The following is a 15,254-nucleotide window of genomic DNA, read 5'->3' on the forward strand; positions in this document are numbered from 1 at the left end:
AAATTGTAGCTAAAAACCACAAACTTCCCAAGCGGATTCTAAGCATGAGATAGGTATTTGTGAAAAATTGTTGTGATATACCATATCTGCTAATTAGCATACAATCCAATTTAGAAAAAGAAAATCATATAATATGGAGTACGAAAATCTAATAGCATTGAAATGAAAGTTTTTCAATTAAGTTTACGAAGCCGATTATTTTGTGGATCTACCAAAGATCAAAATAAAACAAGTGAGGAAAGTTCAAAGCAGAATGCTAATTCTTCTTCTTGTTACAACTTAGATCTTCTTATATATTGTTTTCTTTTTCAAAGCACTTATTTAAGTTATTCACTAACATACTCTCTTGCAAGCTAAGTACTCTATAATGTAATGTCATTATCTCTCCACTATTTCTTGAGTACAAAAAACATCTTCTTTTGTCTACCCACTCTTCTTAAGATATCGACCAACTTTTGATTTCACAATTAAGTTAGACATTTATTACACTAGGCTAGAAAAAAAGAAAGATAGCTATTGGTGAAATTGAATAAGAAAGAGATGAAGTTAAATATAAAGAAAAAAATAGCAATAAAAAAACTAAATATAATATACAATATCCTAAACACTATGTTAAATAAACAATGTAAATAATTTAAATATATTTTTTTAAATAATTTTTGAAAAAATATCTACTCATATAAATGAGTGCAATATCAATACTGTGTGCGTGCATGTGCATGTGTGTGTGCGTGTGATGGTATTTTGAATAGAGTACTTTTTGAGATATATATGAGCAATAGAATAAGTAACATTTTTAAAAAAAAATACTACTAAAATAATTATATTCAAGTGTTTAAATTTATATTTTTAAAGAAGAATAATTAGATTTTATTTATTTTTTATTTATGTATATAAATAATTTAAATATCAAATCAATTGAAAATTTTATATATATATATATATATATATATATATATATATATATATATATATATATATATATATATATATATATATATATATATATATATATATATTATGGTATTTTATATACATTGCTTTTTAAGATGTGTATATGAGAGGTTGAATTATAGACACATATTATGTATTTGATTTTTATCATTCATCAATATTGTGTCATTCTTCTATGTAATATTATGTCAAATTCACCCTTGTAATTAATTACATTAATTAATTGCCCACCTGCTAAATACAAAGATTATTAATTTAAAATATTAAACATTCCCTATTTTCCAAGAAGGATTTCATCCCTTAAATTTAGCCTACATCTCTCCTATTTTTTGCTTTCATTTTATTACACCTATCATTTTTCACATTTCCTTCTAATTTGTGCATTTCCAAATGCAACTCTTCTAATTGTCATAAAATCTCATGATCACGACCTTCTTCAAATTGAACTTTCTTTTATAGCATTTTCCATTTTGGAGTTCTCACATGTGGTCATGATTGTCGATAGGACTTTGATCTTGTTTGTTGATTTGAGTTCCAAAATCCTATAGATTGGACTCAATTCTCCCTTTTTTTCTAACCGCAATTTCTTACCATTATCATCCATTTGCTTACATTTTTATGAGGGTACTTTGTCATATGGGAGGCACATTTCAAACCAGAGAAGAAAGGTAATAAGGGAGCACTTTTGATTTTGTTTTCCTATGATTTTAAGTACTTTATTTCAATAGCCTTAATGGCTAGAATTAGATATAGTTTTGCATGTATTTGAGGTTTTGTGGTTCACTTTTGCATGCATGTATTTTTTATTGCCAACTTCTTACTCAACATAAATAAATAATAATTTAAAAAAATTATTAGTAGTATATTATTAATATTGAAATTATTTATTATAATTAATTAATACTATTACAATTTTACAAATAATTAAATGATTATCTTTAGCTTTTATGGGTGAGTGCCACCAAAGGGAGTAGATCATTTTATTAAATTGAAAGAAGATTTCAAATACACTCATTTCAAATATTTGTGTTTGACAAAACTAAATCCAACACTTACTTCAAATATCCTAACTAATTGTATAGCACTAGACATATTCTCATTAGCACCAAGAAATACCTAGGATTCCTTCATATTGTTCTTGTTTATTTTCATTTTCTAAATAGGTTATATGTCTTCATTAATCCTTTCTTTCGTACAACCTCCATATCATTTAGATAATCCAAAAAACCTAAATTTAGGTGAACTAGAATGTTGTCAATATATTCTAAAAATACATCACAATTCTCTAAATTATCACAAATTTTCCAAATGGGGTGCCCACAAGTTATCTCAAAGGGCCACAATCTAGAAGATCAAACCATGTATGTGGTCATCGTACACATTGTGTGCAACCATGTTACACACTCGCAAATTAATTATTACATATTTTGCCAAGTCTTCTTAGTATCTAGAAAATGTTGTCATTTTCTTCTTAACATACTTCTTTAGAGATTTATAGTGACCTCTAAGTGATGAACCATATTGGTTTTCTATTTGAGTCCAACCTTCCTCTATTTATTTTGCAAAATTAACCTTATATAATTGTAATGAAGTGCCAAACCAAAATGAACATTTTTGTTAGTTTAATATTATTATTATATTATTAATAAAATAATTATGCAATTATTATTGTATTTTATTTGTATTAGCATTATTAATCAAGATTATTAATAGGATTAAAATTTACTATGGGTAAGAATTTAATTAGGGTTGTAATGTTGGTAAAGAAAATGGGTGCTCACTAATTTGTCCATGCAAATTAGGAACACAACCTATTTCCCTCTTAATCATAAGGGAGTTGTATTAGGACTTAACAATTACAATCATATAAAAACAAAATTTTCCATTCCCTTGAGGTAATAGAATCAATAAATGATTCATTGGAGATAGCAGGTTTCCTCTTTGAATCAATCTTTAAGCATTCCACATCCCCCAACTAATTAGTGTGACTAGCTTATCATATCTAATGGTTTGAAACATGATTTGTGCATGGCTACATAAACCATGATAGTTTTGTCTCTAGGAGATTAATCTATTGACTTGTGGCAAAGTGTTGCAAGAAGTGTCAAAGCCAAAATCAGCACATACAACACATTCATCCATTTTCATTATAGTTAACTATATGGTTAAGCATATATGTCTATTATCATTATTCGTTGATAAACTGTTGAAAATTTGTTCAACATTCCCCTCTGGATTCATGACAAGGGCTTAACTATCTCATGTGTACAACAAGTTGAGTGGTTGTATCGGGCATTAAAAGATCGATCTTTTGGTGCAACAACAACCCCACTCTAATAATTGGTATCAGAGCTTGGTCACATGTTTGAATCCTCAAACCCTAGGGTAACTCTGAGGGGGAGATTGTTGAAATTTGTTCAATTCTCCCCTTGGGATTCATGACAAGCGTTTAACTACCTCCTATGTACTATAAGTTGAGTGGTTGTATCAGGCATTGACAGAACCCAACTCTAACATAAACATCAAAATGTGTCATATGTATCCTTGGAACATCAAAAGGAATCAAGTCTTAGAGTGGGTCTCAAAGCATACGCATGTAAAATTCTTAGTTATAGTCTAGGAGTACTATACCAAAAGATAATTATTAGAACCATCACTCACAAAACAAGCACACTACTTCTCACAAAGAGAAAGAAAGAAAGAATAATTTGTTCAACACAACTTAAGAATTTTGTATTGATTACACAAAAGACATGTCACAAGTAATAGAACGATTCCTTATGAAACAACTAATGAAACACTAATTCAAGGTTAAATTAGAATGTGCCAAGTTCCATAATCATAAACAATGAGAAAACTTAAGCTATTATTATCCTAATTTAATAAAGTGAAAAAGCACCCAAGTTTATCTTAAGTGAAGAAAGTAATTAAAAGGCCTACTTAATTAAATAATTAGATTTTTTCCAAATTACTTAGCTTAAGGAGGGTGTTGGAGAAATTAGGTCAAGATGATTTAAGAGAAACAAACCATATTCCTTTTGGAAGAAAGAGATCTAATAGCCAAGGTAGAAGAAAGTCCACAAAAGGAGATAAAGGTAATAATCTCATGATGTGTGCCATGAAAGATTGTTCAATTTCCACTTGTATTCAATTTCCACTTGTATGAAATAAAATATGTCAAATCAATTGAATAAACTTTTAAAAAATGAAGATACCTGATGAATAATCTTCAAAGACATTGAAGATGGGATAGTAGGAATGCTCAATCTAACAACAAAGGAGAAATGGGGATCCTTGAGAATGTCTCAATATGTGCAATGTGTGATGCAACAAATAATGCTAAAAAATTTAGCAAGAAGTCACCCTACAAACTTTATACTAGAAAAAGATGTATGGACCAGTTGAATTGAATCAATGGGGAACGAAACATGAGCCAATGTAAAATTCATAAGAAACAATAGAATATGGAGATTGAGATGGTGTTTCAATATAAGGAGTGAGAATAGAGACATAAGCCTCTAATTCATCATGACATGAAAGATTTGTGATGTAATCAAGAATGTCAAAATTACCATAATTATAGGGTGTGTAATTTTCATATACATGGGGAATAATATGATCTATTATAGGATCATTTGCAAATAGAGAGATATGAGGGTATCCATAGATCTCCCAATGCCGAGTCCAAATAGTGTGGTGACAATCAATGTCCAAACAAGTATAATGGAACCACAATAGTGGGATACACTTTTGGCCAAACTTGACATTCAAATGAATGTTTTGAACTAAAATTTCACTTTCCAACACTTATAGATACTAAATCATTAGGAATTTGAAGATAATACAAACTACTAATTTATGAAATTTTGTCTATAGATTGTAAATATGTTTTTTTGCAAAATGTTGGAATAAAATTGATATCTTTTTCCATGTACTTTGACAAGGATTTTTTGACAGTAAACAACATTTTAAAAGAACGATGTGTATTCCATTAAGCAAAATTTAGTTTTTACAAGCATAAAATTTTGATTCTTTCATATTTAGGATTGCAACAACGATATCTGACAGAGTTGTTTAGTTTTGAAACATTTAATTTTAATTAAGTAAATTAGAATTTAACTACTTATAATTTAGATATAATTCTATGTAGTCAAATATAACATTCTGTATGTATCAAAATTTATTTATTTTAAACAAGGACATCAATACCTAACGCGCAGATATATTTTTATAATTTTTTAAGTTGTTCTCCATTTCCCCATATACACATAGAATAAAGAAGTTAATAGAAAAAAAACTTATGTTTAGTAAAACTAAAAATAAATCATAATAAAATCAATACATATTAATATTATAGTTGTTGGAAAGCTCATTTTTCAGGAATGTCATCTTGCAATATTGTTTGTCAAGATTATTTTATTTGAGCCTTTAACTTGGTCTTTGAAAGCCAAAAAAATCTACAAAAAGTTTGCAAAACGAGGAGGAGACATGCTTAATTGGGTAGTTTATTTGAATATACCTTCATCAAAAGTTGTGGGCCTCCATTCAAAGCCCCCTTTGAACAAAGGTATATTCAAACTAACCCCTAAATCGGACACAAATAATTTTCAACTTGATTAATATGGATTTTTTTGTACAAAATAGATCAAAGAGAGGAGTGAATTTTTCATGGACCATATTTTTAAAAGGGAATGAGAAATATAACGATGATGGTAAATAAGAGTGCATGAAAGCATTCACCTACAAAGGAACAAAGATTATCTAAAGAAATAATATAAAGATATTATAGAAAAAAAAATAGGCACACATCTTTACTAATATTACATATCATGTAACTTAGGATGTTACATCTTCATATATCTCTCAAACCCCTCTCTACATATCCATAGATCTATTTGCTCTCTCTCTCTCTCTCTCTCTCTCTCTCTCTCTCTCACACACACACACACACACACACACACACACACACACACACACACACACACACACACACACACACACACACACACACACACCACTATGTAGAGATCCATAAATCTACTCTATTTCTCTCTCTCTCTAGAATATAATTTGGATGTACTCTCTTAATGATATTTAAAGGGACATGACCATATTTCAGGATTGATTAAAATACATACCCATAAAATTTTAATCACATGCACTTGTATAAATTACATACACAATTACTTATGTGTCTTTAATTAAGTAAAACAAGTTTTGAAGGGGACCTGAAACCCAAGTACAAAGAAGGTGATATCTTGCAAACTAAAATGAAATATTTACAATATGCTCATCAAAGGGAAATAGGCAAAGACACAATAGAACAATAAAAAAAGAGGGGGTGCAAAACACCTCACAACCCCCACCTACACGAACTAGTGGTCAAGGAAAGATTAAGCCCTTAATAAACTGACAGCCCTACAAAATAAAAGGGTTAAAAAATTAAGGCTTCCCCTTAGCCCCCAACCATGTGGGATTTAGGAGATGAAAGAGAAGCAAACCTCTTGGAATGTTTACCTTTAACCAAAATCCATCCCTCCCCAATCTTGGCCTCCATAGGTTGCCAGGCCAATGAACTAGTAGAAAAGTCTGAAACTATCAATCCAACACCATTAAAGACAAGGCCAACAACACCAAATCCATCGTTCACACAACCATTAATGGTGAGGTCAATAATAATAGGAATTCCCAATGAAGCCACAACATCATCATTACCTACAACTAAATGCTCGACAAAACCATGTTGGACAGAGTCAACATCATTATTTTGATCAAAAGCACCAACTAACGAACCAACATAGGCTCCATGAACAAAGCCATCCATAGGAGGGAGCATAGATCAACATCTTCTTGATTGATACCAACATCCAACAAATGATCAAGAAAAGGGATAGAATCACCTTCCTGATGCTGAGAAGTAATCATAGCATATGAGGAAACTACCCCTTCAGATGCAGGATACTTGACCATTATATATTGTTTTTGCAAAGAAACCGTCCACCATGAGGAGGGTTTCTTGGATTCAAATTTTTCTACCTCATTTTTTGTCGTAACATGCATGGTATTGAAGCACTTTCTGCATCTAAATAGAAGACCTTCATAATCTAAAGACTTGGATCCAAGAACCAATAGAAGAATGTAATTTGATATCTGCCAGAAGGCCTTTAGAAGCATCACTATCAACAAGAATATAAGCATAGGTGGAACAAAAAATATCGGAGGAATCTAAATCCACCATTAAGAAATCACTTAAAGCCTCACTAGTTTCCTCAAGAACATGATAATCATGCCAAATATGATGGATGAGATTAGGGAGTTGTACCCCAATAGGCATTTTGTAGAAAGATTTGCTAGCCAGATTGAATCCCTTGTGTCAAGGTTTGATCATCAAAGGAAAACAAATTTCCCATGTGAAGAAATGGTCACAAAGAATGGTTTTTCTATCATCCGCATTATCAAATTTGACAATGAAAAAACCTTTCACCAAAGGAAAGACCTGGACATATTTAGTAAGATATGGTTCCCAATACTTAATAATCCAAGTGTGAAGCTTCTTAAAGGAGGGCCAAAAGCCCTTGAATTGACAAATAACCACATCCCTCAAGGGCATCATTCCTTTGCTCAATTTCTAAAATTGTATCTTTATCCAAATCAATTGCAATGATTTACTAGTAGGAAAGGGTTTAGAAATAGTCAACTTAGTACCATCCCCAAAACCCCCACCTTTGTGAACAGATTGGGAGTAAGAGGGCCCTTTTGTGCCCCCAAATCCCCCCACAACAACCTCCTTCCAAGCCATAGCCTCCCATAGAATCGCTTCATCAACAACATAATATGTCAATGGAGACCTTATCATAGTCCCCTCCACCTGAGAAAACATGAGCCCAAAAGCTAAGGAATCGATAGAGGAAGAGACCTTAGCATCTCTCATAGTCGCAAAAAGAGGTGAGACCAGGCAATAGGAATCAACAGCCACCACCCAGGCCCACTAGAAACAACCTTGATAGACTCAACAACCCCAAACTCAATTGCCCCAACAAAAAAACCAGTAGTACTAGATCCACCCACCAATGCAGGAGGAATTAGCAATAGGCAAGGCAACACACTAGTGTGTGCAAGAGATTTTGAAAGACCATGTACGCACAGAAAAGGAAAACCCAAAAAATTGCAAGCCACTTATGTAAAATTCAATCCTCATTTACATGTATGTTACACAATTAATTTTAACATATAAATGTAGATAAGTTCAAGTGGTTTAATGGATAATACTTTTACTTGAATTTTTCATGTAATTTTTGGTGGGAGATATTTTTGCAAATATAATGGAGCTTGGAAATATAGAAGGTATTAGTTGTTATTTATTGTGTTGCACATAAGCGAGAGAAGTTAAAAAAAATCATAAATATGTTTTAAAATGTTGTTTCTCATCTTATGTAAATTTGATTATCTATTTTGAATGTGTATTAAATAAATTGTATTATAGGTTTACACATTCAAGATTCAAGAAATATATTTTACAAATTCTCCCCTTGGAATGTTGTTTCCATGCAAGTTGTGTTGATGTGCAAAGAACATATTTCAAACAAATCAAAATCGTTTCACATGGGATTTATTTTATTGATTATCAACTTGTTAAAAAGGTATATCAATGTAGCCATGCAATTATTACTGTTATATTGTCTCTTCATCTGATTCCACATTTACATGGACATTGTGAGTGGAGACTAGATAGTGATGATCATCCAAGAATGCTATTTTATTAAGTGGTGGTTTGAACAAATTAATGTGGTCTAATTAATGTATATGTGTGCCCATCCTCGAAGCTTAGATTGAAAGTAAATTTAATTTATTTTCCTACAAGTTTGAGAAAAAGTTATACATGTTTGGTTGAATTTATTGGTCCATATAGACATATGCATGCATACATAATACATACATATATTTGTGTAACTATGTATATGTCTATATCCGTGTGTCCATGTATATATGTATGTATATGTATGTATGTATCCATGTATATCTATGCATACACGTGCATCTAAATACATACCTACATATAATATGTATGTATGTTTGTGTATACATATACATATTGTACTAACCTAAAAAGTAAGCACCCTTAGTTAAATGTTCATTTTAGCCCCATTTTAGTATGTATGAGTTCCCACATTGATTTCACACTCTCTTAATTTTTATTGGACCTTCATATTAATATTATAAGTCCTTTATTGATTCAAGTTCTTCAAAAATTGAGGTTATTTCTAAGTGTTCTCCTTTATTTCTTCTTCAATCAAGTAATTCATTTCATCACCTAAGCCCTATATCCCTATTTGTGACCTTTGTGACCTATCCCAACCTCAAAATGACTAGATTCCTTTTTTATCGCACCTATCCTACATTCCTAACATCCACACCATATTTTGACTCATTCTCCAAGGTATATGTCACCATTTTGACAATATCCTGAAGGATTTTGCCCCAGATTTGGGTTGGAGAGCTATGCTAGGGTTTTGGTGGGAAATAGCTCTTGTGGTCGATTTGTTTTTTTTTTTTAACTCCCAAAATGATGGATTGGTTGTATAAACCACCTATCTCTCCTCATTTTGGTATCCGTTATCAAGTGTAAGTTGTAACGCTTTGCCATGGAACCCATGAAAAATAAACCTAACTTTACACTATGTCAATGCAATTTTTTTCTTAACTGTTAAACATGCATAAAAGGAATCAAATTACATTTATCATATCCAAATAAGATAAGATAAGATAATATTATTAATGTCCAAGAAAAGACCACAACAAGGGTCTATGGGACTGGAAGCTTACACCAAGAAAATAGCAGACAAATGGAGCACCAAATGATGTCCACAAAAGAACAAGTACAACAAAAGAAGAAGAAAGCAGGAGACATCACAGAAAAGATTAGGTATCCATCCTCATAGGGTAAAAGTCCAACAATGATTGATCAGTGCGGCTACCAAAGGCCCTGTAATGAAGCTGAGTGCTACAAGAGGAGCGTTGGCGAAGAGTTCCCCTACGGGGTCTCATAGATCTAGAATGACTCATATTAAGGAAACTGTACAGATGCTTCACACCTCGAACTAGGGTTAAGGACGAGAAGAAGGTTGTAATAAGTTGTGTCTAGGCATGACTCCTAGAAGATGAAAGCTGTAAAGTATGATCACAAAGCTGCAAAGACTCACTGAGATAGAGCACAATGCAACGCTAATCAGTGTACCTGAAAAATCTGAGAGGGATCTACAATCTCTAAATAAATAGTAAAATCTCCCTCTAATCTCATAGTATATGAGGCATTTGAAAAGAAAATGAGTCTCAAACTCTACCTTAGCTAAGGTACAAAGTGTACACACCCGATCCTCTCTACAAATATGATGATCGACCTAGATCCGGAGTCTATGCGAGCCCACCCTGAAGGAGCCAAGGGAGATATGCAGGGCGTGTGTCTAGTATCCGTGTAAGTACTTAGTGCGAACAATAATCCCATCCCGAATATCTAAGAAGTGCTCGGCATAGAAAGCCATACTCGGACATAGTCCCCTTGGAGGATCCACCCAGGTCTGTATTACCTACTGCCTATAAATGTCAAGTCTGACATGCCCATTCAACTCCTGCTGAGAGGGAAGTAGATGAGCAGGAGCATGTAATGAGAACTAGTATGGAGGGAGATAGTTGATGTCAATCCCAACTGAACTCAATAGGATAGTAGCATGAGCATACCAATAGCAGGTTCTAGTGGCTGGATCAGAGTTTGTAATAGCAACTGAGGAGTTGTAGGCTAAGTAAGGGTATCTGTGTTGGCCTTTAGCCGAGTTTGCAAAACCATGAAGACGGTGGAGAAATCATATCATGTCAAAAATGGCTGCAAGCCTAAATGGGTGAGCTCCAAACTCAGCCAAACAATACTATGGGGGGTAGATCTATGACATCTGATAATCCGACAAAGGAGCAAAGTTTAGGTACGCTCAATCATGGTTGAATCTGAGTCTAAAAGGGAAGGACCCCAAAGCACCACACCATAAAGAACTGTGGGTCTTACTAAGGAATCCAGGAGGGATAGCTTAGATGATGTGTCTGAAAAGTGGTGTCTGAAGCACTGTCTCTCGAGCATGGCAAGGGAACCCAACCCTTTACTGATTTGAGGCTGAATAGCTGATCTCAAGCTAAAACGAGATCTAGAAAACTTAACCCCAAGGTATGTGTAAGATAATGTAATCTCAACTTCCCGACCCTGGAAGTGAAAATGGAGATGGGAGGTCTTCAAACTGTTGAAGACCATAACAAAAGTCTTCTCCAGGTTGACAACTAGATGTCTCATGTCACAAAAAGATGCAAGTCTATCCAAAATCCTGTGAAGACCCTTAAGAGAAGAAGCAAGAAGGACCACATCATCAACAAATAAAAGGATGGAGATCAATACCTAGTGTAGATGACAACCATCACCTGGAAGTGAGGAGTCATTGAGAAAAAACTCGAGCTCATCGATATAGATCCCGAACAAGGTGGGTGAGAGAGGGTATCCCTGCTTCACCCCAATGGTGCTTTGGATAGGGTCGGAGAGGCCCTCTGTGTTCCTGAGTCTCCAATCACGATCTCATATAACCTCATGATAGCCATCAATAAGATCTTAGAAGTACCAATATCTCTCAGTCTTTAAAAAAGGGCAGCTCTGGGGATGGAATCAAAAGCTTTATGAAAATTCACAAAACAACAGTAGACTTTCTTCAAGTGATGTCGAGCCTCCTCAATAATAGCCTGTAGTGTAAAGATATGATCCATGGTTTGGTAGTCTTCCTTGAATCTAACTTGACCCTTAGCCCTATAATTCCTCCTGTCGAGCTCACTGGATAAAATAGTATTTAATGTTGCAGCATAAAGTTTGGCAAATGTATGCCTAATCATGATGGTCCTATAGTTTTTAAGATCAAAGGTCAGCCCAGACTTATGGATCAGGTGAATAACGTGTCTCGACCGAGAGTCCAAAAAACCAAAACAGACCACTTTATTAAAGAGTGTAGAGAGATAAGGGCCCAGGATCGTGGTGCTGAGCTTAAAGAGCTCAGCCTAAAAACCGTCCTCATCAGCTGCCCTCTTGCATCTCATAAGCTTGATGGCCTCGTAAATGTTGGAGGTGGAGAATAAGTGACAATGGGGGAGTGGGTTGGGAAGGGGAACAATCTGACCTGGGATATCATACAACATGGAGACATGAGGCAAGGAGGCGAAGGTCAGGGGTGGACTGGGGTTGGCTATAGTGGCGGAACATGATGCACCAAAACAACTTGGGATACTAAATAGGCGTGTCGTAGAGGGATCTTCCTTGTGAAGCAATAAATAATCACTTCTTATGGCGAAGAAAGCATTTGTAGGAGATTCGTAAGTCGGTGAAAGCAAGGGAATGAGCATCAAAAGCCAAGCGTAAGGAGTAGTGGAAAGTTTTACAAGCCTCATCAAGCCACTAGTTCATGGGACAAGTATTCCATCGAATGGATGGGAATGGAGTGGTGAGGGATAGAGAGGAAAGTCGACTCCCAAATCACGGTAGCTAGTGATTAAAACATGGTGGACACTTGACTGTGATCTGTGAAGCTAGTGAGGTAGAGGAATCTTCTCAAATGGAAAATGAAGAGGTCTTGATCACTATCCTCAAAACAGAAATGGGTAAGGGGGTGGTTCTGGGCAGGATGACTAGAGATGGGTGGAAGAGGGTGGGAAGAAACACGAACTGAAAGGCTAAGGAAGGCATGATTCGCTAGGGGAAGACGAGAGATAGTAAAGTTTTGAATGGAGGGGAGGAAAGAAGCAACAATGAGGATATAATCAACCATGTTCGCATCCCCACTATGAGGCCAACATGTAAAAAGCTCAAAACCCAGGAAGCAAGAGAGGCCATTCAGAATCACCAAATCGAAGGACTCACAGAGCTGGAGAAGGTGGCGACCATAGCAAGTTAGAGGTCCAATGTGATCCTCAGACAAACGTTGAAGCCCCATATTAGTAGGATCCCTCTCAGTAGTACAAATCAAGTTAGACCCATGGTCATACTGGGGGGTCTGGAGATCTTTAGTCCATGCATTAAAATCTCCTAAGATGATGATGTCACCCATAGCCCCAAACTTGCAAATGCTCTCGAATAGGTCTATAAAAGGGTTCCTGTCCTCAACACTATGAATTACGTAAGGCAAGAAAATGTACAATCCATAAGATACAATGATACATCATGGCATATGCAATAGCACGTCTTTCACTACACATGTTGGGGGGATAACAATAATAATGAATAAAGTCATGCTACAATACATGTACAAATATACACTTTCGTAATGAATATCACATAGAAATATGTCATAGAATACATGATAACATCTCATAATGAACAATATGAAAGTCTCCAAGAAATGGACACGAAGATAGAAGAAACAATAAGAATCATATAACGGAAGTAACACAAAAGTCAAATCTAAATGGTAAAAGAATCACTACACCTAACTGTGTGGAACTCAGAAGTCTACTCCTATTGTGCTAAGGAGAAAACGCTAGGCCTCGCTCAAAGAAAATATCCAAACAAGAAAGACTAATGCAAATGGTATGTATAAAATGATCATAAGATAATCAAGTATAAATGATCAAGACACAAATTAGGTGTACCAAATGCAATGTAGGAACCTAGAACACATATGAGGAAGCATCATCACATATGTTAACTCTAGAGTTACACAACATAAATTTTATTAGGTTATCACTTATTAAGTCAACTTACAATAAGTTACCTTGATAGCCACATAGAGCCCTAACCCTTGTTACAAGACTCTTCCCCTCTATGCTCCTAGATAACCTACTCTAATGCTCTAACAAACAAAAAAACAAAAAACAAAAAAAAAAAAGACAAAAGCAAAACCATCAAAGGCTTTTCATAAATCAAGACATGAAAATCACCAAAATTAATATTAGAGCATAATAAATCAATATCATTTCCTACACAAGGATCCAAATTGTCCATCCATATTGGACATCTCAAGAAATCAAATACCAAATACACATGGTCACCATATCACAAGATCAAATGACTCATCAAAGAATTAATAACATCCCTCGATAAGCATGGAGTAAATAATACATCAATATCATCATCCAAATCATATAACACTCACAGAAGAAGAAACAAGATGACAAATTTAAACTTGAAACCAATAATGGTTGTTACCTTTTATGGTCAAATAACATAATAATTGAGGCACATAATATCAATTACAAATACACTCTAAAACCACACATGAACTAATCGTAACACAAAGATACTTATGACTTTCACAATTTGATCCAAATAGTATAAGGTATGAAATCATAAAAATATCTCAAAGCTTAAAAATAAAATCTCCACACCGAGGGCAATACTCTATCCTTACAGACATCTCATCAAAGCAAAACATGCATGACATAAAACATACTTATGAAAATATATTTAATATCATATCAAACTTTAATTATTATTTTAATTAGATTATTTATAATTCCCCCCATAATACGAAATGATCAATACCTAAATGATTATATAGTAATCTCCACTATAACTCTAGTTAAAATATAATTAAATACTTATTAACTTATGACTACTCTTGCATTAATAAACATATAATAAAATTATATCCAACTACCAGTTAAACTAGATCTCTCTCTCTCTCTCTCTCTCTCTCTCTCTCTCTCTCTCTCTCTCTCTATATATATATATATATATATATATAGTAGAAACTATTTATAAGAAAAAAAAAAGGTAATATTTCTTTCTTTCTTTCAATTTTTAAATTTTTTTTAAATTTCTAAAATTGATTTTTAAAAATCTATAATTTCAAAAAGTAATGTGTATTTTTTTAATGTGTGTGTGTGTGTTTGTGTGTGTGAGTGTGTGTAGATATATAATCTTCACATGCACATGTACTTTTTTCTATTAAATATAAGAAAAGCACTAAGGAGGACTTCAATTACATGATATCACAGTTATACCATATCATACTCTAGATCATGTACCAAAATACAACACATATCATATATCGTAGAGCTTACTATCCAGATACAGATATCGGAGATAATCATAAACAAAATCTGGAACATCCACTAGCCACTATTAAATCTTAAGCCAAGCAAACCATGGCATAGGTCCACCTACCCATTTGAATCTCAGTCCATTTTGGATGATCTAATTATATGGGTTGGATTTCCAAATTTCCCATGGCAAAGTAGGTGGAGGTGGTGAGGCGCCAATAGCAACATTGGAGGTGAAGCTAGAA

This window comes from Cupressus sempervirens, chromosome 3 (genome assembly GCF_028749045.1).
Source record: "Cupressus sempervirens isolate cs-2001-9-10 chromosome 3, ASM2874904v1, whole genome shotgun sequence".
In the NCBI taxonomy this organism is placed as follows: Eukaryota; Viridiplantae; Streptophyta; class Pinopsida; order Cupressales; family Cupressaceae; genus Cupressus; species Cupressus sempervirens.